Source organism: Ixodes scapularis, unplaced genomic scaffold, assembly GCF_016920785.2.
Source record: "Ixodes scapularis isolate PalLabHiFi unplaced genomic scaffold, ASM1692078v2 PGA_scaffold2__306_contigs__length_199485367, whole genome shotgun sequence".
Taxonomy (NCBI): domain Eukaryota; kingdom Metazoa; phylum Arthropoda; class Arachnida; order Ixodida; family Ixodidae; genus Ixodes; species Ixodes scapularis.
Window position 1 is genome coordinate 186344755 of NW_024609857.1, and position 27983 is coordinate 186372737.

At 47.1% G+C, this 27983-nt stretch overlaps 1 protein-coding gene and 1 non-coding gene across 2 annotated transcripts in view; both read left to right on the forward strand.

Moving 5' to 3' along the window:
• Positions 1–27983, forward strand: part of LOC115316236 (relaxin receptor 1) — a 482496-nt gene that overhangs the window by 241704 nt on the left and 212809 nt on the right. The gene's annotated exons all lie outside the window — the stretch shown is intronic.
• On the forward strand, positions 25580–25652 carry Trnak-cuu. Its single transcript has one exon. It is a non-coding gene; the product is annotated as a tRNA-Lys (tRNA).

The following is a 27983-nucleotide window of genomic DNA, read 5'->3' on the forward strand; positions in this document are numbered from 1 at the left end:
TTCTGCGTGTCAGCAACATCGTCAACGTGGTTCTGTAATTCTTCGTGTCAGCGACATCGTGATGGCAGTGTTGTGGGTTGTGAACAGAAGACTGGAATTATCGCCGATGTGACCGTGTGTTCGCGTATCAGTGGTGTAACAACAAGATGAGATGACGTAAACTGTCGGGCATTGATGCCGCTGGTCGGGCCGTTATCGGAGGGTCCGGGGTGTCGCAGGATGACATTCCGCTTTACATTAAAGAGTTCAAAACCACTTGAGGGATTAGGTGCAGTCGATCGACGTGTGGATAGTCATGTTGGAACGCTGGTCTGAACGGTAAGCTCCTATCGTACAGTGGCCAATGTGACTGTCGGTCCCCGAGAGCGATTGCGCTCTCGGGAAAAGACAACACTACGAAAGTATGACGGAAAGTACGTATATTTATAATGGAAGTTTAGCATAAAAAAAAAAGACAGGCAAAATCGAAAAAAAAACGAAAGACGCTATGCTTTATTTTACTGTTTAAATATATTACGGTTCCTGTAGAAACTGCCCTCTAAGTGGCGCGCTGGGATGAGCGCTAGAAGTTTTCGAGCTCGCAACGGCGCAGCTCCGTACACTTAACAGTTGTCGGAAGTCGCGGCTTTGACTGCATTCAAGTTGATCGAAAAGCGATTTCTGTGCCCGTTAAGCATCACTTCCAGCTGAGTGGATATCCGCTCTTCGGAGATTAATTCAAGACGGCAATTGCAGCTTTGCGCGACCAGCACAAATAGAAAAACGAACACTACAATATAAATACTGGCTACGAAGGGCCATGCGGGAAAACAAACTCATGGCTTGGAACCACATTGGAGCGGCTCGATTTATTGGCTTTCAAATAATTATGGCATGATCGAGCGTCTTCTTTTTAATAAGAGATTCATCCCCTGAGCCATTAAAAATAGCCTCAGATGTTTGACATTGCTGGAAAAAAATGAACATGTTCGGAATATTTTTTTTTTGCTTAGGGAGTCACCGAAAAATTCCGTACGTTCAAAACGACCACTATAAAAGACGGAAACGCAGGGCTCGGTAGTAGTGATCGGGGTAGTGTGCTGTTGTATTGATGTTTGTGTGTGCGATGCCTGTGTATGCGTTCAATATATGTTGACCTAATGTTTGTAGTGTGCGCAACGTGTCTACATGTGTTACAGATTCCGAAGAAAAGGAAACGCAATTGTGGCGTAAGGAAATAAAAATATTTTTTTGTAAAACATGAATTGGGCGGTACCTAGCGCCACCTAGCCTAGCTACGTGCGATTACTCTGCTTGACCCTGCCATCTGGTGGCAAGCCATTTAACATCCTTTTACGCTATGCGGCTACGCCATAATTTCGTGTTACCGTGCTGAGATAAGCCAAGAGGTTGCTTCGGATTTGCTTTTTTTTGAGAGCGGCTTTTGGTTTTGCGGGCGAATGATTTTCACTCCTCCGTGATGTGCGGTTGACGCAACGGTTGACGAAGGAATTGTGGCTCGAGGAATAGCAAAGGTAGGACATAAAGTGCGCGAACTGAGTGCCGGTTGTCTCCGTTGAACATCGCAGTGCTGACGAAGAGAAGACTGAGTGACTGCATGCTTTCGAAACGTAAGTTTCTTTACCTGCAGGGGTAAAGAAACTTCGGAAATAAATACAGTTCGGGGAAAGCTCGTGTTACGTTTTATTTCCTGCTCCTCTCGCTTCGTGCAATAGACTTAGTGTTCTCGTTAAGCCTTACCGAGCTCGATTTGCTCGATTCGTGGCCGCCATAATGAGATGCAGTCGACGGAGGAACTTTTCCTCCCCTGCTTAAGGGACGAAAGTTTCTCCCTTTCTGAAGGAACATATGTGTCAAGAGCGTTCCTCCCTTTAGGGAGGACTATACTGACCCTTTTTTGTAAGAGTGTAAAGGTTAAGGGCAAATGGTTTAAATTCGTCAGGCCATCTTCGTCCGAACTTGTTCACTGGCTGCAAGTACAGCTGCACCTTCAAAAGGTCCAGTGCCCCTCGCAGGGGGCACCTGTGAAAGCAGGTGTTTGGAGAGTGGCGTCTCCACGGACCCCGAGCCAGGCGGGTTCGCCCTCCCACGTATGGCTGTGCGTGGCTTTCCCGTGTCCGGGGAAAAGGGCATCCTGGTGGTTGAGCCGAGCCCGGGGTAGGTTTGGAAATGTAAACCTTGGTGGAATAAGGAGTGTGCCACAACCCGGGCGGACCAAAATAGGGCGTGGGGCAGATTTCGCAGATACCCCACTTCAAGCAACCTTGTTGAGTTCAAGCGACGAAAAGCCAAGGCTCGTTGGACTGGGAAGCAGGCAAAGCGGAACTCGTGGTTGAAGTATCTCTCTTCTTTAACCAGCTTTGTCCCAGCCAAGGAGGCCTGGGACAGATACAAGAAAGTAAATGGGGATTACAGGTGCTTTGCCATTCCAACGTTAATGCTCCTTCTTCTTCTCTAAAAGATATTGGTAACATACTCGGGGAACATTTTTATAATTCATCTAGTTCGGCCAACTACAGTGTTTCCTTCGGACAGTTAAAAGTTCGTGCGGAACGACAATAGCTTGTCATGTCAGGAGGAAACTCGGCATCGTATAACCAACCATTTACGCGATGCGAGCTTGAGATGGCTCTTAATGTGACAAAGCTTTCTGCCCCTGGTCCCCATGGAATTCATTATGAAATGCTGCGCCGCCTTTCTCCAGAATCCCTTGAAAACCTTCTCCTGTTTTTTAATCTTTTGTGGGAAAAGGCATGTTTCCCTCGGGCTTGGAAACACGCACATATCATCCCCCTCCTAAAGCCTAACAAAGACTCCTCACAACTATCAAGCTATCGCCCAATTGCACTCACAAGCTGCCTTGGGAAAACATATGAAAGGCTTATAAACAGGCGAATGGTCTACATGTTAGAAAGCCAGAGGGTCTTTGATAACAATCAATGCGGATTTCGCCAAGGTCGATCTACCCTTGACCACTTAGTTCGCCTGGAGACTGTGATACGTGAGGCATTTGTAAACAGGCAGCACTGTGTTGCGGTTTTTTTCGACTTAGAAAGGGCATATGACACAGCGTGGAAGTATGGGATTCTCCGAAACCTGTATGCCTGTAATATCCGGGGCCGTATGCTGCGAAGCATAAAGGAATATCTGACAGACAGGACTTTCCAAGTTCGCCTCGGCTCAGCCCTATCTAACTCCTTTGTTCAAGAAAATGGAGTCCCTCAAGGGGGTGTTTTAAGTGTGACTTCGTTTTTGCTGACAATGAATTCACTCGCACAACTGCTGCCACCCTCTATTTCATTTTCTCTTTATGCTGATGATATACAGATTTCATCATCGTCCTGTAACCTTTCTAGTTGTGAGCGCCAGTTCCAGTTAGCCATAAACAAATTGTCCAAGTGGGCCGACGAAAATGGGTTCAAGTTCTCTGCTTCAAAAACGGTCTGTGTTCCTTTTTCTTTGCGACGTGGGCTGTCTTTGGATCCCTCCCTGAAATTAAATGGAACACCTATTCCAGTTAAAAAGGAGCACCGATTTCTTGGTGTAATATTTGATAAAAAGCTTAACTTTATTTCCCACCTTAAAGCTCTGAAGCAAAAATGCCTTCAGTCCACAAACCTTTTGAAAGTTTTATCTCACAAGTCTTGGGGGTCTGATAGAAAATGCATCCTGCAGTTATACAACGCCCTTGTACGATCCCGTCTTGACTACGGTGCAGTAGTGTATGGATCGGCTCGGCCTTCTGCCCTTAAAATGTTGGACCCAGTTCACCATCTCGGCTTGCGACTGGCAACAGGAGCCTTCCGGACGTCGCCCGTCCTCAGTTTGTATGCAGAATCCAATGAGCTGTCCCTGAACAAACGACGTACGCATCTTAGTCTAACATATGCTTATAAGATTCTGGCCGACCCCCAGCATCCGACATACTCTTCACTTACAAGGTCAAGGTTCTTTCGCCTTTTTGAAAATAAACCAAGCATTGTGACTCCGTTAAGCTTCCGTATTGAACATCTTCGCACTTCTCTGCACCTTCCCCTGGGCCAGGTCGGCCTCGTTAGGAAAGACAACGGTATTCCACCTTGGAAAGCACAGCGAGTTGAATCTGACTGGTCTCTTGCGAAGTTCAACAAGCACGGCATTTCTCATGCTGTAATTATGCAAGAGTTTGGTGAACTGCAAACTAAGTATGATGGTTATCTTCATGTTTATACAGATGGTGCCAAGACTTCTTCTTTTGTCGGTTGCGCTGTGTATTCAGAACGCTTTTCCAAGGTTCAACGACTCGATTGTGTTGCCAGCATTTTTACGGCGGAACTCTATGCGGTATAAATGGCGATCGAATGCATTATCAATAGGAAAATACTGAGGGCGGTCCTGTTTGTTGACTCTCAAAGTGTGATTCTTGCAGTTTGCTCTCTTAAAGACACTAAAAATATGCTTGTACAACAGATTCAATATAAACTTAACACTGCTTTGCATGGAGGTCAAAATATAAAATTTTGTTGGGTACCCAGTCACATTGGCATACAAGCCAATGAAGAAGCCGACAAGCTTGCAGGGTCTGCCGGTAACCTTCCACAATCTCTGTCCTGTTTACCCTATCAAGATATTAAGCCCTTGGAAGTCCTCGATTCTTCATTCTTGGCAATTGGAATGGGACATGGAGTGCGGTAACAAGCTTCATGTTACCAAACCGGCTTTGGGAGTTTGGGAAAGCTCTTCATGCAAGAGCCGACTTCATGAAACGTTGTTGTGCCGTCTGAGAATCGGACACTCTTTTGTAACCCATAGGCATCTGCTTTCGGGAGAAGATCCACCAGACTGCGATCAGTGTGGTGATAGGCTCACTGTTTTGCATATCTTGTGGTTGTGCCCTGGTCTTGAGCCCAAGTGCCGCATTAATTTCCCTGAATTTTTTCAACATCATATCCCATTTCATCCTGCTCTCCTTCTGGGAGAGAATCCTCTGGTCTCTTATGAACGAGTAATAGAATTTCTTGGTAGTATTGGCTTTTTATACCGATTATAGCTTTTTGGTTAGCCGTTTTGTAAAACCTGTTTTATAGTACAAACCTTCAATTAGTTTGGCGCAGGTGGCCTCGTAGCTATTGCGCCATAAACCCCCAAAATCTATCAAAAGGTCCAGTGCCCCTTTGGATAAACATTTTGATGCGCTTTGGATGACTTGAGGTCGTGTCAGATTAAAAAAAATCAGGCTTTGTGATGCTTTCAAGAGGTTCCTGCGCAATCGGTTTTTGGATTTTCTTAGGTTATCTAATGTATGTTTCGTGCGGGGTGAATACTCTTTTTTCGGCCTGCCACCTTGTCTCTTTGGGCCGTGGACCTCGATGAGGCTGCAGCTTCCATTATTGTCTCGAGAGTGATATCTGTTCGAGAGAGGAAATTACTGAGAAGAAATTCAACTCACATTATGCTTCAACTGAAGCTGAACATGGTGCCACCGATTTCAAGAGTTGCCTTATAGAGCCAATAAACGGATGCTGCGCGTTCTATATTGCTTTCATGTCTAGAAAAACCCGTCAAGTACAAGCTCAGTTTCTCACCAAGGTGGGGCTTCACCTGCGCCTCCTCTTGCAAAGAGGCGGCAGTTGGCGGCGGTGAGGACGGGCGAGCTGAAAAATGGAATGAATGCATCTTGTGGGTTCACTAAACGGAATATGGCGCTACCAATATCAAGAGTTGGCTAATAGAGCCAGTAAACGGACGCTGCGTGTTCCATATTGCCTTTATGTCTAGGAAAACCCGTCAAGTACAAGCTCAGTTTCTCACCAAAGTGGGGCTCCACGTGCGCCTCCTCCTGCAAAGAGGCGGCAGTTGGCGGCGGTGAGGACGGACGAGCTGAAAAAAAGTCAATGAATTTATACTAAATTTATGGCAATAGATTTGAGCACATTAGTATAAGAAGAAGGCCGTTCCTAGCTTGGTAATTATAGTTCATTTCAGAAACTAATGTCAAACATTAGTTACCGAAACTGGGGCGGGCAGGTGAGTCGCAGCTCCCCATAAAGAATTCTTAATAATATAACCATAACAGATCAGCTTCTCCAAACCAAATATGAAGCTAACTGAATATTGTGCTGAGACAAGCTCACCTCGATGAACAAGCTCTTTCCATCTTGGGTCGGTTACTGGAACCGAAGGACATGCATTCGGCCGCAAACGTATCCTTATGTGGCTTCCTAATGCTGTATCCTTGAAGTGGGCGCTGCACAGCCGGCGCTCGTGCAGCTTGCTCATGGGCAAAGCTTTGAATTCCGGCCGATTCGCGTACCTGATCCATTTGACTGCCCTATCGGAAAGATTACAAAGTATATATATTTTTATGCTTCAATTTCCGACTCCGAAATTACAAAAAACTTGGAGGCTTACCTGTCGTCTGTCGGAAACCTGAACTGTCTGTATTCCGAGTTTTTCGTTGAGTTATTGCACCATCTCGCAGAGCAATATCTTCCGTAAGAGTGAGGCACTGCCATGGCGACCAACTCAGTGCAAAAGAAAAACATACTTTCCCGCTAAAAAGTGCTCAGAACTTTACTGCGGGAAACGCGCCGCGCGCACCGCGCGAGCGAGCGGCGCTATGAGGAGGGCAAGTTCATCTGAAGCAGACGAACTTGCCCTCCCCATTGCGCAAGGGGTAGCGGTGACGTCAGAACGCCGAGCCCTAATTGGCCTGATCGCGACCCCCCCCCCCCCCCCCCCCCCCCTATCTGAGCGTCGTCTGCTCCTTTGCAACGTCGTCTGCTCGCAACTTCGTCTGCGTCTGTCTTACCTTTCCTGCGACTTTCGGAAGTGCGGGGCTTTACGAGCGAGCTCGACTTCGACTTTCAGAAAGGGCAGGCGAAATAACTCGAGCGGTACGTTGTTTTTGTCTAACAACTAGCAGACGCGCATCAAGGAGAGAAGTTAAGGCGCGTTCACACTCTTGCAACCGAGTACGACCGAGAAAGACTTCTTGGGACCGGATGCACTGAGCGGAGCTGGTCCTAAGAGATCGCAAGAGGCTTAAAAACCGGTTTGGTCTCTCTCGGTCGCACTCGGTCGCAAGAGTGTGAACGGGCCTTCAGACTCACTGGCGAGGTTTCCTGAGGCGCCGAGGTCTGTTTGCTAAGAACCGAGAGTGAGGGTGGTTAGTGTCCGCAAGTTCCCTCCCAAATGCTTTTTCTCTCCTTTCATGTGCGGCGAGACTCCTCACTCTTTGACGGCGTCGGCGGGTTGGCGCAGTTAACGTCGTCTGCTTTTTTTCGTCTGCTAGTCAAAGCGATGGCTGCTTTACCTTTCCTGCGTCTGTCGGAGATTCACCGCTTTTTTACCGGCGAGAACGCGGCCTTCGAAAAGGCGGAAGAAAATACCTTGAAGAATACGTCCTTTCTTTTGGAAGAAGGATCTCACTGAATATCCAGGCGTCGTTTAAGAATTGTAGCTACGCGGTAAAGATGACGCTCTCCGATAAAGGTGACATTTTAGAGAGTCACTGTGAGTGGCCTCGCGGGGCCGCAAAGAGCAACCACATGGTGGCTACCGCACTTTACGCGGCTCTAAATGGACTGTCCAAGACGGACCTTCCACAGCAGTGGCTGCAACGCCCCAAGAGCAGCATGCCGCGGCAGGTCGCTCGCTCAGGTAAGAAGTAAACACCATGTTCATCGCTATGTTAGAACGTTTAGTTGTACGAGTTTTGTAAATGGTACCTCGCGTTCAGTGAGTTGTTCAAGGATGATCAGCTAAAGACAGATAACAGCCGATGTAGTGACTGTAAAAAAACAGTGTAAATAAACAAATGCAGCCGTGCGATCGGTCCTGTGAGCACATCATAGCCCAAAAGTGTCCGATCGCTGCTTGTTGTCACAACTTTCTCGTTCGACTAAACGGCTGTTGTCAGTTAGCGTATTGGGGTATGTATGTGTGGCGTAAACCCAAGTGGCAAAAGTTTGAAAACCTGTGCTAATCTGTGGAAGAGAATCCGAGCAAGATCGACCGAGCTACCCGAGCAGCGTCGAACGTATCGCGGAAGTTATGTCGTAGACTCGTTGACACCAAGTAATTATTGTTATAATGCAATTAAATGCAAAGGTGCAAGCGAGCTGGACAAGAATGACGAAAATAATCCCTGGAGAAGGGGAACGAGAGGGACAAAGGACGAACACAAATGTTTTTCGAAGGCCGCGTTCTCGCCGGTGAAAAAACGGTGAATCTCCGACAGACGCAGGAAAGGTAAAGCAGCCATCGCTTTGACTAGCAGACGTAAAGCAGGTCTAGGACGTTAACTGCTCCAACCGCGCCAACCCGCCGACGCCGTTAAAGAGTGACGAGTCTCGCCGCACACGAAGGGAGAAAAAAAGCATTTGGGAGAGAACTTGTGGACACTAACCACCCTCAATCTCGGTCCTTAGCAAACAAACCTCGGCGCCTCGGGACACCTTGCCAATGAGTCCTTTGCCTTCCCTCCTTGATGCGTCTGCTAGATGTTAGACAAAAACAACGTACCGCTCCAGTTATTTCGTCTGCCCTCTCTTGATGGCGAAGTCAAGATCGCTCGTAAAGACCTGCACTTCCGAAAGTCGCAGGAAAGGTAAGGCAGACGCAGACGACGTTGCGAGCTGACTACGTTGCAGAGGAGCAGACGACGCTCAGATTGGGTGGTCGCGATCAGCCAATCAGGGCTCGGCGTTCTGACGACACCGCTGCCCCCTGCGCAAGAAGCAGACGAACTTGCCCTCTGCATTGTTAAGAGTGCTACGAAAAAAAGTACAAACGTGAATGGCCGAACCCTTTTCCCGTTTTTTTTTTTTATTTTTTTTTTATGCACGGTTTTCTGAAAGAGCAACGTCATTTGGAAATGCGGAACTTCTGGTACGCGTGGAAATGTCGTTTAGCTCTTGCCACGCCGGTGGAAAGTGTTAACATTTTAATATTAATTCATTTTTTTGCCTCCTTTATATTTTTTTACGTGTCATACGTTGTACCTCTTACTTTTTTGGCCCACACACCGGATATAGGGACAGCGTGGCTAGGTACGAGGGTAGACAAAGAATAGGTCACACACTATTGTATGGTAACCAATAGCACACATCCAACTCAAGCGCTCGAAATTCTAGCGGTAGACGTCCGCATAGAGGTCTGGGGCCTGCTGAATACAGAGAGAACAGTAGTTCTCTTGTATGTATGGACGTACGACAGAGACGCCTACGTAGTGGCGCCGCGGTTTGGCCACCACAGGAACTCCGGGAGCTGCATTCGCCTGCTTGTACTATAGACACATGTAGACACATTACGCATACTACAAGCATCAGGTGAACATACATTGAGCGCATACACATACATGGTGCAAACAAACATCAATACAGCGGCACACACTAATCCGAAGACTACACATAGAGTAATTTACACAAGGTAAAGAGCGGACACTTCCATAGGCCCCAGCGGCCCATTGAGCTTGCAGGGAGCGCACTCAGCGGCAGTCGTAGTCCCCAACTAACTGAACGGAGTCACAATAAAAAAAAATTACCGGATGGATAGATATCTAGTTTGGTGTGGTACGTTGGGCGGTAGCCTGCGCCATCTGGTTTGCCGCGAGTTATGTTTTTCCTACTATTCCCGCATGCCAACTTTCAGCTATATTTACTTCACACGTATGTGTGAATTCTAATACGGACACTAATGGACACTACTGTATAGAGTTAACACTAACTTTACAAGCCAGGAAACCCATGTAGGTTTGTGCTGCCCATAAGAACAGCACCAGGAAGTAATCAGCAAAGTTTATTTTCGCAACAAAAAATCATGATGGACAGTTTGTGCCTCGTATATAATTACAAAAACTGCAAAACACAAGCACCGTGTATCGACTATTCACAAACAGTACATCCTACAAAAATATGACAAGCATATTATGGAATGCATGAAAATCTTATCAAAGGACTGGCATTACAACTGCAATTGAATTGAAAGCCTGTTTTGTATTCTCAAGCAAATTCCATGCAAGGCGCACACACACATATAACATACGCAGAATCAGCAACAAATACTAAAAAAACTGGCCATGCAGTATCCAAGCTCCTTGATCCAATGCAATTTGTATGCAAATAAAAAGTTCAGCAGAGCAATGCAACTTGTATGCAAATAAAAAGTTCAGAAAAACAATTTTGAGATGCACGATGACCACGATGCGAAACAACAGACAAGTAAATGCCTAAACGAGATTGCCACTGGTATACACCTACTTAGTTTGTGACACAGTCATTAAATAACCCTAACACAGCCTCCACTGCACAATTAAACGTACCTTACTCCTGCTGATTTAAGTATCAACAATGACCGAAATAATTAGAACTGAAAGCCAACAGACGGACTAATACAGGTTTTACGTTCATGTAACACTTATCATGTCACATTTAACACGTAAGTTTTAACATGACCATTACCACAAAAAGCACAGATGAAATGGCTGACAAAAGACTGCTACAAGCAGACTGGTGCCAGGTGTACCTGCGACCCACTCATCACAAATGATTCCACCAAGGCTTGGCATGCGATATGCACTGCCTAATTAAGACATCTTATAGGGTGTCTACCAAATGACTTCTTTCAAACTCCATGATTTTTCCATGTTTTTCTTGACTGTTTCGATAAAATTCTCTGTCTGTTCCTTCCTTCGAAGGATCACATTTTGGGCAATGCTATTCAGCTGAGCCGTGGCGACACCTGATCGCCAGGCTTCGTTCCACACCACCGTTCCACTTTTACTGGTCACTTTCCCTGATTTAGCCAATGTTTTGACAGTTGCCCTGATAATTCCCTGACTTTTTCAGGTGATCCGAAATTCCCTGAGAATTTCAGACTTGCCAGGTTGCTAGACACCCTGATCTCAATCTCCTTCACGCTTTACATATGTGTAAAGCAGAAACAATGTTCAAAAGAAAAGGAAGTTGCATTCAAGCTGAGTGACCTAAGAGAGTATTAACAAAGATCAAAATGGGAACGTACACATTTCACAAGACCTTAATAGGAATAAACAGACATGGCCATCTAAAAAAGCAGTCACTACAATAGACCAGTTGAGGAGTAGAGTGCAATCTACTTGCTGCATATAATCCCAACAAATGGCTAGTATGCAGTGTGCACGGCGCAATAAAATCCTAATAAAATTAATTTTACCTTCCAGATATCTTATGAAATGCAATATAAAGGCTGCGACACATCACCAGAATAAAGTTCTACCCACTGAACTTTTCAAGCTGTACACCAGAGACGCGAGAATTAAAGCGAACTTTATCCAAGTTTTTATTTACGAAACGGACATGCCAGCACAATCGAATTCTGCAAAACATTTTTAAAAACCGTGCACGACATTCTGGAGTGCAAAAATTAAAATCACCAACAACCTGTCGTCTTGTGGAACTCGGAAGAACTTTGTTCCTGGCTTCTTGCGCGCTCTTCCATTGTTTTCGCACCAGGCTACGCAAGAGTAGCTGCCGTAGCCAAACATCCTGGCGGCATCAGCTGGGAAACAAAAATAGCACTAGTCAATTTGAGATTACGCGAATTTAGTGCCTTCATTGCATAGCAATTAGAAAACCAAAATTATTGAAGCGACAATAAAGAGTGGTGATAAAGAAAAGCCTTCACGTTATTGTCACACCCCATTTCTTTGTATTTTCCTCGTGAGCGCACTTTGCTTAGGATGGCCTCGCCCTAAGCAAAGCGCGCATGAAGGCTACCTGTACGCTGCTTCATACCTGGCGCCAGGTACAACGCTTTCAACGCTGTCAAAGCCGCTGGCGCGAACGCCGCGCGCTCGCGCCACCAGCATTGACAGCGATGCACATGAGGTATGAAATTGAGTATGCCTTGAGTGCCTTGACTGGCGCTCTCGCTGCACGAGCGCACGCGCGCACGCGCGCACGTGCAACTGCCGAGGCTTCATCCAGAACAATTAGCTCGCGCTTTAGGCCGTGCGTCAAACTATATACTTTGTCTCACGTTAATATGGGCTATTGTTAGCCGCGCGTGCTAAAAGCGCGAGATAGTTGCTTCAAATGAAGCCTCGGCGGCTGCACGAGCGCTCGTGCAGCGAGTGCTCCAGTCAAGGCAGTGAAGGATAGCCTCTCGCGCTAGCACAGCATTCGCGGTTAGTCCATGCTAAGGTGAGACGAAACTAGTATATAGCCAAAAGCAAGCAAAATGCGGTGTCAGTAAAACGACTCACCTTTCTAACAACGGAAGAATGACGAGAAGCCTGCACGAGCCATTCAGGCGCAGCCCAACCGACCTTTCGCGCGACGTGACCGGAAAGCCACCGTCCGCCGAGTCGACGGCCCCAAAGCCATCCACTGAGCTGCAGCCAAAGCCGCAGCTCTTCAAATTGTTTTTAAAAGAATTTGGAGCTATTAATTTTGCAATGTTAGGTTATAGAGTAGAGTTATTTATGAAGGGTGAAAATATGATAAATGTATAAATTAAGTGTGTGACTGCAGTGCCACTGAACGGTCGTCGTAGTCCCTAGCTCCTGGGCCGCGAAACGGCTCGAGTGGCCACTCTTTTCGTTTACTGTGTTACTCTATGCACTACACGCGAGCACTGCGTTTCCGTCCTTTATACTAGTCCTTTCGAACGTACGGAATTTCTCGGTGACTCCCTAAGTAATAAAAAATATTCTCAGCATGTTCATTCTTTTCCAGCAATTTCATACCTCTTAGAGTATTTTGAATGGCTCAGGGTAAGAATCTCTTATAAAAAAGTAAACGCTCGACCATGCCGTAATTATTTTAAAGCCAATAAATCAAGCCGCTCCAATGCGGTTCGAAGACTTGAGTTTGTTCCCCCCACAGCACGTCGTAGCCTCTATTTCAAGCGTTCGTTTTTCTTTTTGTGGTGTTCGCGAACGGCTGCAATTGCCGTCTTGAATTAATCTCTGTAGAGCGGATATTCGCTCAGCTGGAAGTGATGCTTCACGGGCAGAGAAATCGCTTTTCGATCAACCTGAATGCAATCAAAGCCGCGACTTACCGCAGGTGTTAAGTGTACGGAGCTAGGCCGTGGCGAGCTCGAAAACTTCTAGCGCTCATCCCAGCGCCACTTAACCAGGAACCGTAGTATATTTAAACAGCAAAATAATGGGTAGTTTTTTTTTCTCGAATTCACAAACTATTATTTTTAATCATAAAATTACACACTGTAAATATACGTTCTTTCCGTCATAATTGTGTACTGTTCAGTCCTTGCCCACTGCGCAATCGCTCTCGGCGACGAGACAGCCGACAGCCACATTGGCCACTGCACGATAGGAGCACTATCCGCAAGGCGATCGATTGCACGTGCCTAATCCCTCAAGTGGTCTTAAACTTTTTAATGTAAAGCGGACGGTCAACCTACGACACCCTGCCCTCTCTGATCACGGCCAGACCAGCGGCATCAATGCCCGGCAGTTTACGTCATCTCGTTTTGTTGTTACACCACTCATACACCACAACACACGGTCACATTGGCGATAATTCCAGCCTTCTGTTCACAACCCACAACACTGCCATCAAGATGTTGCTGCTATGTTGCTGACACGCAGAAATACGGGTGCGTATTTTCGGCACCGATTTGAAGTGCAGGGGGCGCGGCCAGTGACGTCAGGGACGTCCAGATTCTATTTGGTGTTCTTTGATGTAAACCCGTTTTATTTTGGATGCCGTCGACTGCATTTTGAAATGTCGGCAACGTCGGTCGGTCGGTGAATGTGTGCGCGTGGTCGGGTGCTCAGCGGCTCGGCGGTGTACTCGCTGGTGTGTGTCAACGTGCCGCCTGTGCTCGTCGCGTATCCAGAAACAGTGTTTTCCAATTTCGTTCGCCCGGTGCCGTCGGTCACTCTTGTTGCAAAAGAAGATTCGTAGTCAGTACCGTCCGACGGCACTTTTGCAGAGCATTCAAGCGCCGTCCGACGGTAATTCAAGTGCCGTCCGAAAGTCTCGTATAAAACGAATATTCAAAACGCGATTTCAAAGCTGTAGCGTGGCTTAGCGGTTGAAATGTCTGCCTAATACGCAAGCGTTCGTAGGTTCCATCGGCAGTGGAGGCTTACTTTTCCTCTTTCTTTTCTTTTTTCGATCATTTTCTCTTGTTGGGGCATTTGGCGATATTTACGAAAATTTTTGTTACGACTAACACTAAAAAAGAAAAAGAATGCTGTCGACGACAGTGCTAAAAGCGCGAGCTAGTGGCTTTGGACCGCGCGGCACGAGCGCTCCTGGGTGCAGTCATGCCAGTCAAGGCTACTCGCTCACCGCTAGCACGGCCTTCGCAGCTATTCTATGCAAGGGTGATAATCCATCGTATTACACATGAGTGCAGCACCAGAAAAATGCGTACAAAATTACTGCGGCTGGGTTCTGTCGCCTCCGGTACACGTAATCTTCATTTGCAACAGGAGTGACGGACGGCACCGGGCGAAGTTCGAAAATGGAGAACGTTTATTTTGATGTTCCTGAGAACACGACGAGTACAGGCGGCAATGTCGACAACACGCACCAGAGCGGACACCGCCGAGCACCCGGCCACACACACGCAGAGCGACCGACATTTAAAAATGCAGTCAGTGGCATAAAAAAAAAAAGTGTTGTTGACGTCAAAATAACCAAGATGTCAAAATAAAAGCTGTGATTTTGACGTCCGTGACGTTATTGGCAACGCCCCCTGGACCCTAAATTTGTGTGGAAAATACGCAGCCCAGAAATACAGAACCACGTTGAACGCCGGTTGGCACTCGGCATCGGAAAACAAAACCGAACTCAGCACAGAAGGCAGCCAGCAGCAAAACCTGCCTGTCTTGGACGCAGTTCCTGCGATTTCCAGAACGTCGAAAACTTCGACGCAGTTCCGCGTGGTTCCGCTACTGCAGCTCGGCGAGGGTCCCGCAATCCGCCCTGCGCAATCCGGCTGCGTATTTTCGGCACCGATTTGAAGTGCAGGGATGCGCGGCCAATGACGTCGCGGACGTCCAATATATTTTTTGGTGTTCTTCGACGTAAACGCGTTTCATTTTGAATACCGCCGACTGCATTTCGAAACGTCGGTCGGTCGGCGAGTGTGTGCGCATGGTCGGGTGCTCGGCGGCTCGGCGGTGTACTCGCTGGTGTGTGTCGACGTGCCGCTTGTGCTCGTCGCGTATCAATTGCCGACATCCAGAAACAGTGTTATCCAATTTCGTTCGCCCCGTGCCGTCGGTCACTCCTGTTGCAAAAGAAGATTCGAAGTGACTACAGTACAGTGACCGTTCGACGGCACTTTTGCAGAGCGTTCAAGTGCCGTCCGACGATATTCCAAAGACGGTATATACTTCGCGTCAAATGTCGCGTATAATATGAAATGTCAAAACAAGGTTTTCGAGCCTGTAGTGTAGCTTTGTGGTTAAGACGTCTGTTTCCCACGCAAGCGGTCGTGGGTTCGATCCGCGGTGGCGGCGTAGTTATTATTTTTTTTTTTTCGAACATTTTGTATTGTTGGCGCATTTAGCGATATTTACGACATTTATTTTTTGGATTAACACTGAAAAAGAAAACAATGTTGTCGACAACAGTGCTAAAAACGCGAGCTAGTTGCTTTGGATCGCGGCGCACGAGCGCTCCTGCAGCGGGTGCAGTCATGCCAGTCAAGGTACTCGCTAGCCGTTTTCACGGCCTTGGCAGCTATTCTATGCAAGGGTGATAATCCGTTGTATTACACACAGGTACAAGTCCGGAACAATGCGCACGAAATTACTGCGGCTGGGCTCTGTCGCCTCCGGTAAACGTAATCTTCATTTGCAACAGGAGTGACGGACGGCACCGGGCGAAGTCTTAAAATGAAGAACGCTTATTTTGATGTTCCTGAGAACGCGACGAGTACAGGCGGCAACGTCGACAACACGCACCAGCGCGGACACCGCCGAGCCGCCGAGCGCCCGACCACACACCACGCCGAGCGACCACCGTTTCAAAACGCAGTCAGCGGCATAAGAAAATGAAAAAAAAAAGCGTGTTGTTGACGTCAAAATAACTAAAATTTCAAAATTGAAGCATTTACTTTGACGTCCATGACGTCATTGGCCACTCTCCCTGCACTTCAAATCGGTGCCGAAAATACGCAGCCGCGCTACAGTGTACTAGAATACTAGTACACTGTAGCCGCGCAATCCGGAGACGCCCATCTTACCCAGTGCACGTAGCGCTGCTGTCACTGCTCCGGAACTTCGCTGTTTCTAGCTGTTTTGTTTGCTCGTTTGATAAAAGTAGTGATAAAAAACGTCAATGCAACTTAAATGTTCTGCACGCTTCGACTATAAGACGGAATTACAGACGGGCTTGGCTGCGGCTGGAGCTCAATCAACTCAACAACATTTATTAAACAACGTGCGCGACGTGCTCGGAAAACGAAACCGAAAGAAGATGAGTCGGGAGGTCGAACGCTTTCTCCCGTCTGCTTGGGGAAGGAGAAAAACGTTTCGTACCTCCCTGTTTCTCGTGTCCGCTCGTGGGCGCGTCAGTAGAAGACGCACCGTTGCTACCTTTTTCCTCCATTTTTTTCTTATAGTGTGGCCGCTTTTTCTCACATAGCTTCTGCGCATGAGCAGCGTTCCGGCTGTGTTGGTACACAGAGCCGCGCCTCATGTCGGTCTATAACTTTTGACTGAGACGTGGGTTAGTTCTGAATCCTTGACATCTGTTTCCGAGTGTTATGGCTAGATTTGGGCGCAGAATGAGCGTTCTGCGATGTGTAGTTCCTTTTTTTGGTGGAAAGACCCTGCGAATGCTTTGTGGTGACATTTTGTAAATGGCGGTTATTTATTTCGGTATGATGGGAAGAGAGACTGCAATGTGGGTCTCCTTTGAGGGAACAAGTCTCTACCTCTATTTTGGGGAAGAGCATGATATTAACAACGAATAAAAGAAGAAATAAAAAGAGCCCCTAAAACGTAATCTGCACTTATTATTCACACACTCGTGTTGGGTAGCATTTTGGGCCATGCAGTCTACGCAGTGTAACTGGTTGTAGCACACCGGATACCTTGAACCACAACGTACCGGCGATTTTTGTTGCTTGAAAGCATGGTGGTCTAGAGCAGCAGAGCACTTCTCATTGATTACATTCTTTAGCTCGGTTTTAACGGTCATGAAGCGGTGCCTTTGTTCTTCCCATTGAAATATCCACGTTTGACAGATTATGAAATCATTGGTCGAATAACGCATCATCGCCATTTAATGTATGAATCTACAACCTTACTCGTGTGTTAATGTATGTATTGTACAATCTCATGGCGTTGCAAAATTAGGGTGACTCTAAACCATTCGCTGTCAATGAGTTTACTGAAGATTCGGATCAGTTATTGAATATTGTTTCATTACGTTTTTGATATTGGAGTCGAACATTAAAGTAGCTTCTTTTCTGTTTAGCCACACCCCTAAGATGTTGAATATTGTATTTAAAGAAGGTGTTTGAAAGACGTTAAAGTGACACTGACATGGTATTTATGCTCGCCAAGGTTTTCATTTGTACATGGCATATGAGAGCCCAACTACCCAGAACACAATTTGCGTCTCAAAATTCGTTTTGTTTCTGCCAGAAAACCACCGATCGAGAACTGGCCTGTTTGAGTCACGCTCACACTCTTTTCCGTGGTCACGGACCGTTTTCAATGATTTAAATACAACCACCAAATATAACGAGACTTGTAAGTCATCAAAGGCCCACACTAAATATAAAAAATCGAACCATTTTCGGGACTGTAAAAACCCGCAAATAATTTTATTGACGAAAATGACGAAAATAATCCCCGGAGAAGGCACCAAGAGGAACAAAGCACAAACACAAATCTCCAAACACAACTAGCTGACTGGTGCGCGACGAAAAAACCCGGGACCTCTCCATTTCCGGTGGAGCTCTCTTCCAACTGAGACGTCAGTAGAGCAAACGGGTTTTATCAGCGGCCACCAGTCTAACACCAACAAGGGCGAAAGGCTTGCATTTTTAAGGTTATGGTTATAATGTAAGTAAATGCAAAGGTGCAAGCGAGCTGGACAAGAATGACAAAATTAATCCCTGGAGAAAGGAACAAGAGGAACAAAGGACAAACACAAATCTCCAAACACAAAATAGTCGCACAGCCACGTGAACACAAAATAGTTCCACAGCCACGTGACTTCCGGCAACCCCCTCTTCCTATATATTTATTTTTCCTCCTCAGTGCAGCTTTGCTATCTGGCTTTATTAAAAATATACATTACGCTGTAGCAAAAAATATTGGTTCGGTAGTCGTATGACACCATAATAAATCGCATAGAAAAAAAAAAACAATGTTTAGGAGGTAACAGTGTCTCTCTAAGGAGTCGTCTAATACAAAAAGAAAGAAAAATCAATTTTTAAGTTCAATTATGGTAGAAAGGATAATGTGAAGTTGCAGTTGTCTTAGAATAAGAATTAGAAAAACTAAAATTTGGACTCCGTCTTCTTTATGAATTATTCTCTCTTTAACAAGTGAATAAATCTTTGACGTAAAATTACCAACGTTTCTGAACACCATTGACCCTCAGTACTAAATCGCAAGAAGGAAAATGACCCGAGGAAAAATTGTTTCTTCCTCCACGAGAAGAATTACGTGCTCCCTTATCTAAGCATAAAAATACGCTCTCCTGAAGCTAAGACTCTTTCAAACACAGTTGTGATTTTACATAGTTGTTGTGGTCAGCTGTCACGTAAGGCAAGAAAGATGGTGAACTATGTTATATATTAGGGTCAGCATCGGACGTAAAACACGAGTACCTTGGCAGAAAAGCAAATATCTCCGGTATAGAACGCCGCACATGAAAACAAAAAAAATCCTGTAGCTCCCAATTTTTCAACTTTGATGCTTACGACTGAGTCACCATAGTCCGCAGTAACATAGTAAATATGTTCCTTTTGAATGGGTAATAAACGTGGCGGACTCGGAGTTAAAAATATAATTAACTTTCATTTTTTTTTTATTCTTGGTGAAACTTCAGTTTTTTTAAGCCGACAACCGTAGCCTTTTTCTACTACAGATATCCGTCTCACTCTTGAGCTTTTTGCGTTTTGCTGGATCAGACAGCACATTGTTTTTTGTGCCTTTCTGTGCAGACGAGCAGTTAACTAACTGCCGAATCTGTAAATTTGCTGAGCAGTGGTAGTTTATCCTTTAAAAAAAGGCTCGAGGTACACCTAAGCACTTCTTATCATTTTTGAATGCGAAAGCATGAATGTCGTTCTTGCGCGCGTCTTCATGAAGTTGTCACGCCTCGCTGACATCGAACGTGCCGTCGGCGGCAAGGAATCAGCTGGAGCCGATCGGCTGGCGCTCTAGCAAAATGAGCTGCTGAGCCGAGCTGACATCATCATGCGAGCTGATGACGCCGGCTCGCTCCATGAAGCAATTACTGGTTTCACACAAAAAAAAAAAAAAAAAAAAAAAAAAACTTGACCACGGGCATTTTTGTCGGGTTGGTTAGGAATTGGTATACCTAGAAGAACAGATTAGCCAGTATATAAAGTGATCATACACACAACTAAAATATATATAAATACAAAGTTCATACTGTCAACTTAAGAAAAGCAGTGCGTGATGAGACTCTAAGATATTATTGTCGTTTCTTAGCCAATGACATTACACCAATTGCCAATGAAATAATCACGAAGAAAGAAGCGCGAAAATAAACCGCACCGTGTTTCTTAAGCCGTGACTAAAACCAACAAGAAAAACACATAAATGTCGGTCATTTACCAGCCACCATTTTTCTGGTGGACACAAAATGAAAAAACTTTGTTTAAGAAAAAAACTAAAAAAAGCAAGTAAACAAAAATGATTCGATGACCCAATTAACTTATAATCGCCCGTCTCTCAACTGCAAGTTTTGAGCCCAGCGGCCGATTCAAGTAACCCGAATTATGATATTCCCAAGCACGCTAACTATGTACACAGTGTTTTAAACATACATAAACAAACATTAGAGAATGATGCAGCCTCACCGGATTCACATTCTTCTGTACTTCGTTTCAAAGAGTGTAAAGGCCCGTTCACACTCTTGCGACCTCTTGGAACCGGGAGCCTTGGAACCTCTTAATTTCTCGTACGACGAGGGGACACACTGGCGCCATCTATTGGGTAGGAGCGTAAACTTGGCTGTCCGGCATTTTTTCTATTTCTCTCGCGCATTATTCTTTCCTCCTTGGCTCGAAAAACGTTTCTCAACGTTATAAACGAGCCATTCTTATAGGCATTAGGCACATTTGACCTCGGAAATCCCGTAAAACCTTCACTCTCGTAAAAGGCAGTTCTTGGGTCACCACATAGTAGATGGCGCCAGGGTGCCAGTGTGTTCTCTCGTACTAAGAAATTTTAACAAGTTTCGACAAGTCTCGTCTCTCTCTGTCGTACTCGGTTGCAAGAGTGTGAACGAGCCTTAAAGGCTCGTTCACACACTTGTGACCGAGAACGACCGGGAGAGACAAGACCGGTTTTTAAGCCGCTTACCACGTCTTAGGAGCAGCTCCGCTGCAGCGCATCTGGTCCTAAGACGTCGCAAAAAGGCTTAAAAACCGCTCTGGTCTCTCTCGGTCTTACTCAATTGCATATGTGTGAACGGTGCTTAAGTCGCCTCGGTAGATCCAAGGCAAAGCTCCGACTTGTGGATCCCCAGATGGACGGGTTCGAATCCCATTCAAGAGCCTCCCAATCTGACGGTGGCTTGTTTGCCGAAGTGTGCGTTGTCTAAACTAGATTTCGATCGCGTCCAAAAATGTTTCCATGTGGTCAAAATTTATCCGTAGTGTTTCGCTGGGGTGTGCCAGACTCTCCGCCTTGGTTTTTGACACGTAGAAACCCCAACCTTTAAGTTCAAATTCAGAGCGCAGCCGATGGTACGGGCAGATATGACCACTTCAGCAACGCCAAAGGAACAAGGTCACGGTGCTTGTAATCTAAAGTGCGTATCTAGTTCTGTCATCGGATAAACTAATCAAGCACAGTAAAGTAGCTGTGGCTCTGCGCTTTTAGCGTTAGTGCGTCCGTACCTGTCCTAGCCTTTTGCTGCGCTCTGTCTTACCATAAAACGAAAGAGCGTGAGCCTCTCTATCTTCCTTAAAAAAGTACAGAAATGAAAATTGAAATATTCAAATTTCGTTCGTTAATGAGTCAAGCATTACGGTTAATAACCGTAAATGTTAATCACACATTTGTATTTTTAGCGACGGCCTATATTTTTGGTTCCAGACGGTGCACTCTAGCAAGTGCTTGAAGAGAAGCGAACGGAGAGCGCGATGCGTCACGGGATATCCGGCGGAAACAAATACAGAAAAAAAAAGATTCCCCCATTTGTGACGTAGCAAGGCTGGCGTGGTTATTAGCTTTGCCGTTGGTGGCGTTGTCAGCGTTGTTGTGGTGTCAATACACCATTCCATTTAGCGCTCCCAGGGCGGCGCCATTTTGTTTGACCGCAGCGCCCTCTGCGCACATCCAGGAAGTTAAGCAAGTTCGGCCGGTAAAACGAGAAAGAGGGCACGCGCCCGACTCCGCTAGCAGACGACAAACCGGGAGGTTGCCGTTGTCCCTCTTTGGGCTGTACCGGTAGGCTGTACCGAACATCAACTTCTCGCTCGTGGCTGCCGTCGTGAAGTGGTTCGCCTTCTTAGCATATGTATGGCTACCCCAAGATCAGTCCATTGCGCTCTGTTGTTTATTTTAGTAAATGTTCAACCAGCGTGTCTTTGTTCCGTTACTTTAATAGCATCAGAGCCAACCGGCAGTACTACCCTCAACCACTGCGTCTATTGCGTCAGGACAGCCTGTTTTTATTGATTATTCTAAACTTCCACTCATTGTCGCTAAAGGCCTACATCAGTACGAACTTCTTATAGGAAAAAAAGCTACAGGAGCCGGATTTACTTTTCACCGAAGAGACCGGCCACTCTGACACCAGGTTCCGATATCTCTTTTTTTTGTTTGTTTGCACGCAGGTAAGAGCGCAATAGACCGATCTCACTAAGCGTTAGGCGCATTCGTGAAGCCGACATATTTTTAGTTCACAGGAGGCAGACGGCCGTGCATTGAAGGGCCCGTGCGGTCTCGTGCTGTACACGTGCAGAGCTCCAGCGAGGTTTTCGGACGTGCAGAAAGACTAAAGTTCCCTCCATGCATTGCGGCAGCGGTGGCGTAGTCAAACTGGCTGGTGAGATCGGTCTATTGGTGCAGGCTTGTCTTTTTATCCGGCATAGCATTACACAATAACTTGCGTATCGAAATCCGCCCATCTGCGCTTGAAATTTCTAAAATGACGCGATTTTAAACATATTTTGTACGCTAGCCGCATGTTAGGTACAGCCCACTTGGCGTGTCATGCTGTCAAATGTCTCTATCCTGGCAGTTGGTCGCAAAAATGCTTGAAGAAAAAGGTAAACGGACCGACCTACATCACTACAGTTGTTTTACCACCAGTTTTGTACACGTTTCTTAAAAAAGGAATAAAGGATCGCTCATCGTTCCTTCTGATTTTCGGAACGCGTTCCCGTTACAAGTTCCATATCTGAATAAGGAACTCATTCCCGTTGAACTTAAAGAAATAGAACGTATCTTTTCATATATGTTACATTTGTAGATTGCTGATTACTATTTTAAATAAACGAAGGAGAGTTTTTTTTATCTGTCTAATCAAATACAAACATGCGCACTTGGATGTCGTGATTGAAGGGCGACCCTGACGAGCCTAATGTACTCCTATCCTACATTGAACAAGCGTTTTAGAGCTACCTCACACGTTTCAATCTAACAACAAAGTCTCTTGTTCTAAATTAACAACAGTTATTTCTCGATGTTGCTGTCCGCAAGACGAGCAAGTGAAGATAAGAATAGGGTTTCTGGAAGGGTAAATCTTGAAAACTACAAGTCTTTCTTCGTGAACCTTGAATTCGTTGTTCCGCTTGAAGGTGGGTGACAAGGGGAGAAGGAATAAAGGTTAGTTTTTGTGGATCCTTTAAGTGACCAATATTCGGGACACAAGTGTGTGTTCAGTCTCTGGTAAGCTGTTCTTTTGTTGTAACTGAAGGTCTCTTTGTGGAAGAAGTCAGTGATGGCTGTAGTCGGGCTTAGATTTCTGCGTGTCTGAGGATTCCTGGAAACAAAGGAAGCATCCGAGTTTGAAACGTCCATCTTTCAGAGTCTTTTCCATAGACTAAAAGTTCGCTTTTAATATCGAAATCTAGGGCACCGAAAAAAAAAAATCGAACTCCATTAGCTCTCCTGTACTCGACTGTTACCAGGGGAGGACCGCACAAAATAATCCCTAAGAGACGTAAGCAAAACGTTACCTTGGTGCTGCTCTTCGTAAAGATATTATTTTACAGATTTGAAATTTCTCTCTCAGATATAATAAAAAAGAAAACAATTCCCCCGCCGGTCAAAAAAAAACTGAACGCCGTTCCTTTTTCCGTTTCAGTAAAAATGTAACGACTTGTTGTTCCAGTTCCACCGATGAAACATGCAACGGCGGCGTTCCTCCATTCCTCTAAAAAATGACGCGTGTTCGGAACGCCGTTACTTGGAACGTCGTTCCGTACAACACTGCTTACCGCATTTATCTCCGCTGCTCTGCAACAGCCAGGATAGCGTCGGGCAGCAGCATGACACTTTTATGACTTAGGAAACTGAAACAGCGCGCAAAAAGACGAAGACAAAGCGAGAAGAGCACAGGACAAGCGCTGACTATGAACTGAAGTTTGTGGGTCGCTACCAATCGACGCCCGATCGGGACGTGCTTCGCTCGTTCGCTTCCCAAGAAGTCACTCACGCAGTGTGCGTTTACAGAACACTTTACTAAAACTCACGCGTCGGTGGTCAGAGTTCTGTCCTCGTTGTCCTCGTCGTCGTCGTCCTCGTCGTCGTCACACACACTGCCCCGTCAGCAGGTTCAGATGGGCCCCCCTTGTCCCCGCTTCCCTTTTTATATCCTCGCCCCCTACCGATCACGTGCCCCCCCCCCCACGACCCGTCCACGTGAACACCCGCGCCCCTGCCACGGACCCCGCACGATCCCCGCGCCGTACGGTGACGCTCCCCCGTCCAGGGATCCGAGTGAGCAGGAATGTTCAGCCCTGGCAGGGCGCGGGAGGAACGGGCGAAGGAGTGGGAGAAATGCGGGGAAGACGGGACTCCAGGGTGAGGCGGCCGGAGGGATCCCCACACCTTCCCTCCCTCAAGGCTCGGACCCCGGGGGGCGCGAGTCGGCGGAGGGTGGACGGTCCCCGGCCAGAAACTCCTCCAGCTCCGCCATCACCGTGTCCTGGCGTCCGTCTGTACGACGAAATGCCGATTTAGATCCGGTAACTGCAAGCTCGCTGTATCAGCTATTGCCTTCGCGAGAGACGCGAAAGCCGCGTCGTGCTCCCGCCCCCAGATCCACCTTGAGTTTTTCCGTTGGTTCAATGGCTGTGCCAGCTCCGCGCATCCCGGAATGAACTGCCGATAAAAACCGACCATCCCTAGAAACCTCTGAAGGCTCTTTACGTCACGCGGCGCTGGATTATTGAGGATGGCCCCCAACTTATCGTCGTTAGGCTTCAACGTACCGTTGTCAACGATAAAGCCTAAGAGATTAACCCTCGAGGCTGCGAGCTGTACCTTATATGGGTTGATCGTCAACCCAGCCTCCCACATACTACTCAGAACGATCTCAAGATGACTTAGGTGCTCTTCGAACGTGTTCGAGAATACTACGACATCGTCCATGCACGCCATGGCAAAGTTAAACTTCGCGTCCCTCAGCACGATGTCCATCAGCCGCTGAAAACTAGACGGCGAATTCGGTAATCCGAACGGCAAGCGGGTAAACTCAAACAACCCCCTGTGTCAAGTAAACGCTGTCTTTTGGACGTCGTCTGGTGCTACCTGGATCTGCAGGAAGCCACTGCTGCAGTCCAGCGTGGTAAAGACTTTCGCGCTACCCAGCGAGTACATGATGGACTCAATAGATTGAAGAGGATACGCGTCCCTTTTGGTCATCTCATTGAGTCGGCGGTAGTCTACGCAAAGACGGGCTGTCCCGTCCTTTTTCGGCGCTAACACTACCGGAAGTGCCCACGGGCTTTGCGACGGCCGTACGGCCCCCGTGTCCAACATTTAATCGAGAGCCTTATCTAGGAGAGCTCGCTTGTGCACACTCAGCGGTCTGGGATTACAACCCCACGGCCTAGCGTCTCCCGTGTCTATCTCATGTTGTAAAACATGCGTGACTCCCGGCCTCTCACTAAACATAGCTGCGTGTCTAGACAAAGCATCCGCTAACGATCGCCTTTGTTCGGCCGGCCCGTCGAAAGAAGCCACGATCTCTTCGACGTTATATGGTACGGCCCGCGCAGCTAACACTTGCTCCTCGCGCAGCCTAGCGCGCGAACATTCCGATCCCTTTCCCAAACTAAGTGGGGCTACAAAGGGGATGAGAGGGGTCAGCGGGCTGTAGTGGTACCCGTTATTCTTTAGGTCTAGAATGATCTCCTCTCGGCAAACGAAGTCTTGTCCCAAAATAACTGGGATTGACATGCCCGGCTAGCTCAGTAGGTAGAGCACGAGATTCTTAATCTCGGGGTCGTGTGTTCGGGCCCCACGTTGGGCGCCAGATTATGTGGGTCGCTACCTAATCGACGCCCGATCGGGACGTGCCTCGCTCGCTCCCCAAGAAGTCACTCACGCAGTGTGCGTTTTCAGAACACATTACTAAAACTAACGCGTCGGTGGTCAGCGTCCTGTCCTCGTCCTCGTCGTCGTCCTCGTCGTCGTCACACACACTGTCCGGTCCACAGGTTCAGAAGGGCCCCCAGTGTCCCTGCTTCCCTTTTTAAGTCCTCGCCCGCCACCGATCACGTGCCCCCCCACGACCCGTCCACGTGAACACCCACGCCCCTGCCACGGGCCGCGCACAATCCCCGAGTGGCGATTACGGGCCGTACGGTGACGCTCCCCCGTCCAGGGATCCGGGTGAGCAGGAATGTTCGGCCCTGGCAGGGCGCGGGAGGACCGGGCGAAGGAGCGGGGGAAATGCGGGGAAGACGGGACTCCAGGTTGGGGCGACCTGAGGGATCCCCACAGGTTTTATTAAGAACGGCTCAAACAAGAGAACACCACACAGCCAACCAACGCCGAAACAACCAACGGCAAAAGTGCAAAGAGAGGTGCTAAAGGCGCATGCTATCGAAAAAGCTGGCGCGGTGCACTGCGTCAGCCAGCCTTCGCGGTTTATCTGCACAAAAAAGAGATCGATTTTATAGATGCATGGTAAGCGACACGCCTTTGGTTGTTTCGGCGTTGGTTGGCTGTCTGGTGTTTTCTTGTTTGAGCCGCTTTTAATAAAACTTCTGTTGATAGGCAGCGCTCGTCCTGTGTTCTTCTCTCGTTGTTTTCGTCTTTTTGCGCGCTGTTTCCAATTTCCTAAGTCATGAACCAACTCGCTTGCATCGCCACCTTAATACTTTTATGACATCGTCAAGTGGAAATTAAGGGAGAACTTTTGAGGATGCGCTAAACCAATGCCAACCAAAAAGGCAAGGCCTGCGCGTTTTTTCACCTAAACGTCATCTCTAGCATATCCCCTCAGCGCCATCTAGGTAGCCCGGATGAGCAACATCGTATGCTACATTGTCTGCGAAATCGTCTGCTCCATCACCTGCTCCAGTGGTGATGAGTGAAAAAGAAAACGTATTTATTAAAAGAAGAGATACACCACGATTTCTCGATAAAGTCAACCAAGCGTGACGGGGGAAGGGGAGTATGGGAAGGTTAGGGCTAAGAACAAGCTCACATTAATGGGCAATCTTGATGGTGTCGCATGCACGTTGCAAATGAACTGTGGAAGCTCGCAATCAGCTCGGGCTTGGCTCGCGCTCAGCAGACGCGGCCGCACGTGGCCCATGCACTCGTCATGCTCAGGCTGCTTGCCGCTTGGGGCGGGTCAGGATCTACTAACGAAACGTCATGCTCAGGCCTTGTCTTCTAGGTGGTACTGGCTAAAGACAGCAGTAGGAGACGCGCTCCAGGCACCATAGTATTACGAAGGCGATCCGCTACGATGGTTATTGGGTGTCTGAAAGGGGCTTGCAGAATGTCGAGTACTCAAATGTCGGCTATCGTCGTGAATTACGTGTCGCGGTGGAGTCGTGATCGCACGAAGAGAGGCCGCCTGGTTTCTATGGATGCGACAATATCGAGCAATATGTACACAGATGTGCAGCAGTAGAAACGTGTAGGCCGTTCAGTTGTCCACCTCGTTTCTCCACAAGTCAGATCGCTTTTGTGTATTCAATAGAAGCCCTGAGTTTGGAGTTCGCGCATATGGAACATGTGTGAACTGCGCTGCTGCAAAGGCGAACATCTACGGGACGTGGGTGGTGCAGGAGTGTGAGAGCACGGAACCGTACTGGAACGCTGAAGAGCAGCACGCTCTTCATTTTGTACTATTTACATGAAAGTTTCAAACTCACTTCTTATCCATGAGGTGTCAAAAGGTCAGGCGTACTGTGTCAAGGTATCAATTACAAGTATTCGCTGCATTGTTGTTAGTGAACCTTAAAGCAATTTTCGCTACAAGGACATCTCTTCAACGCATATTCGGATCAGTTATTTTTGAATACATAGTTTTTTTGACCTTTGACCTTCTGTCTTGTGCAATATTCTAGAAATTCGATCACTTTGATGAGTCAATTTTCAAGTGACAATTCACTTTTTGTATTCTACCCTGTCGTGGGGATCCCGTGTTTCATGATTTTCTGCGGCTACTTTTATGGCAAAAAAAGGAGCGTGTCACTTGCTGCAACTCAAGCGACGCTGAAGCGAAACTTAACATGAATATCCCCTTTTCCTGGCAAATAGCGAGCGCTCGGAACGCTCTCGCCGAGCGGATTCTTGTTCCCCACGCGAGAGACGAGCCATCTCTCCATGTGACGCTTGTACA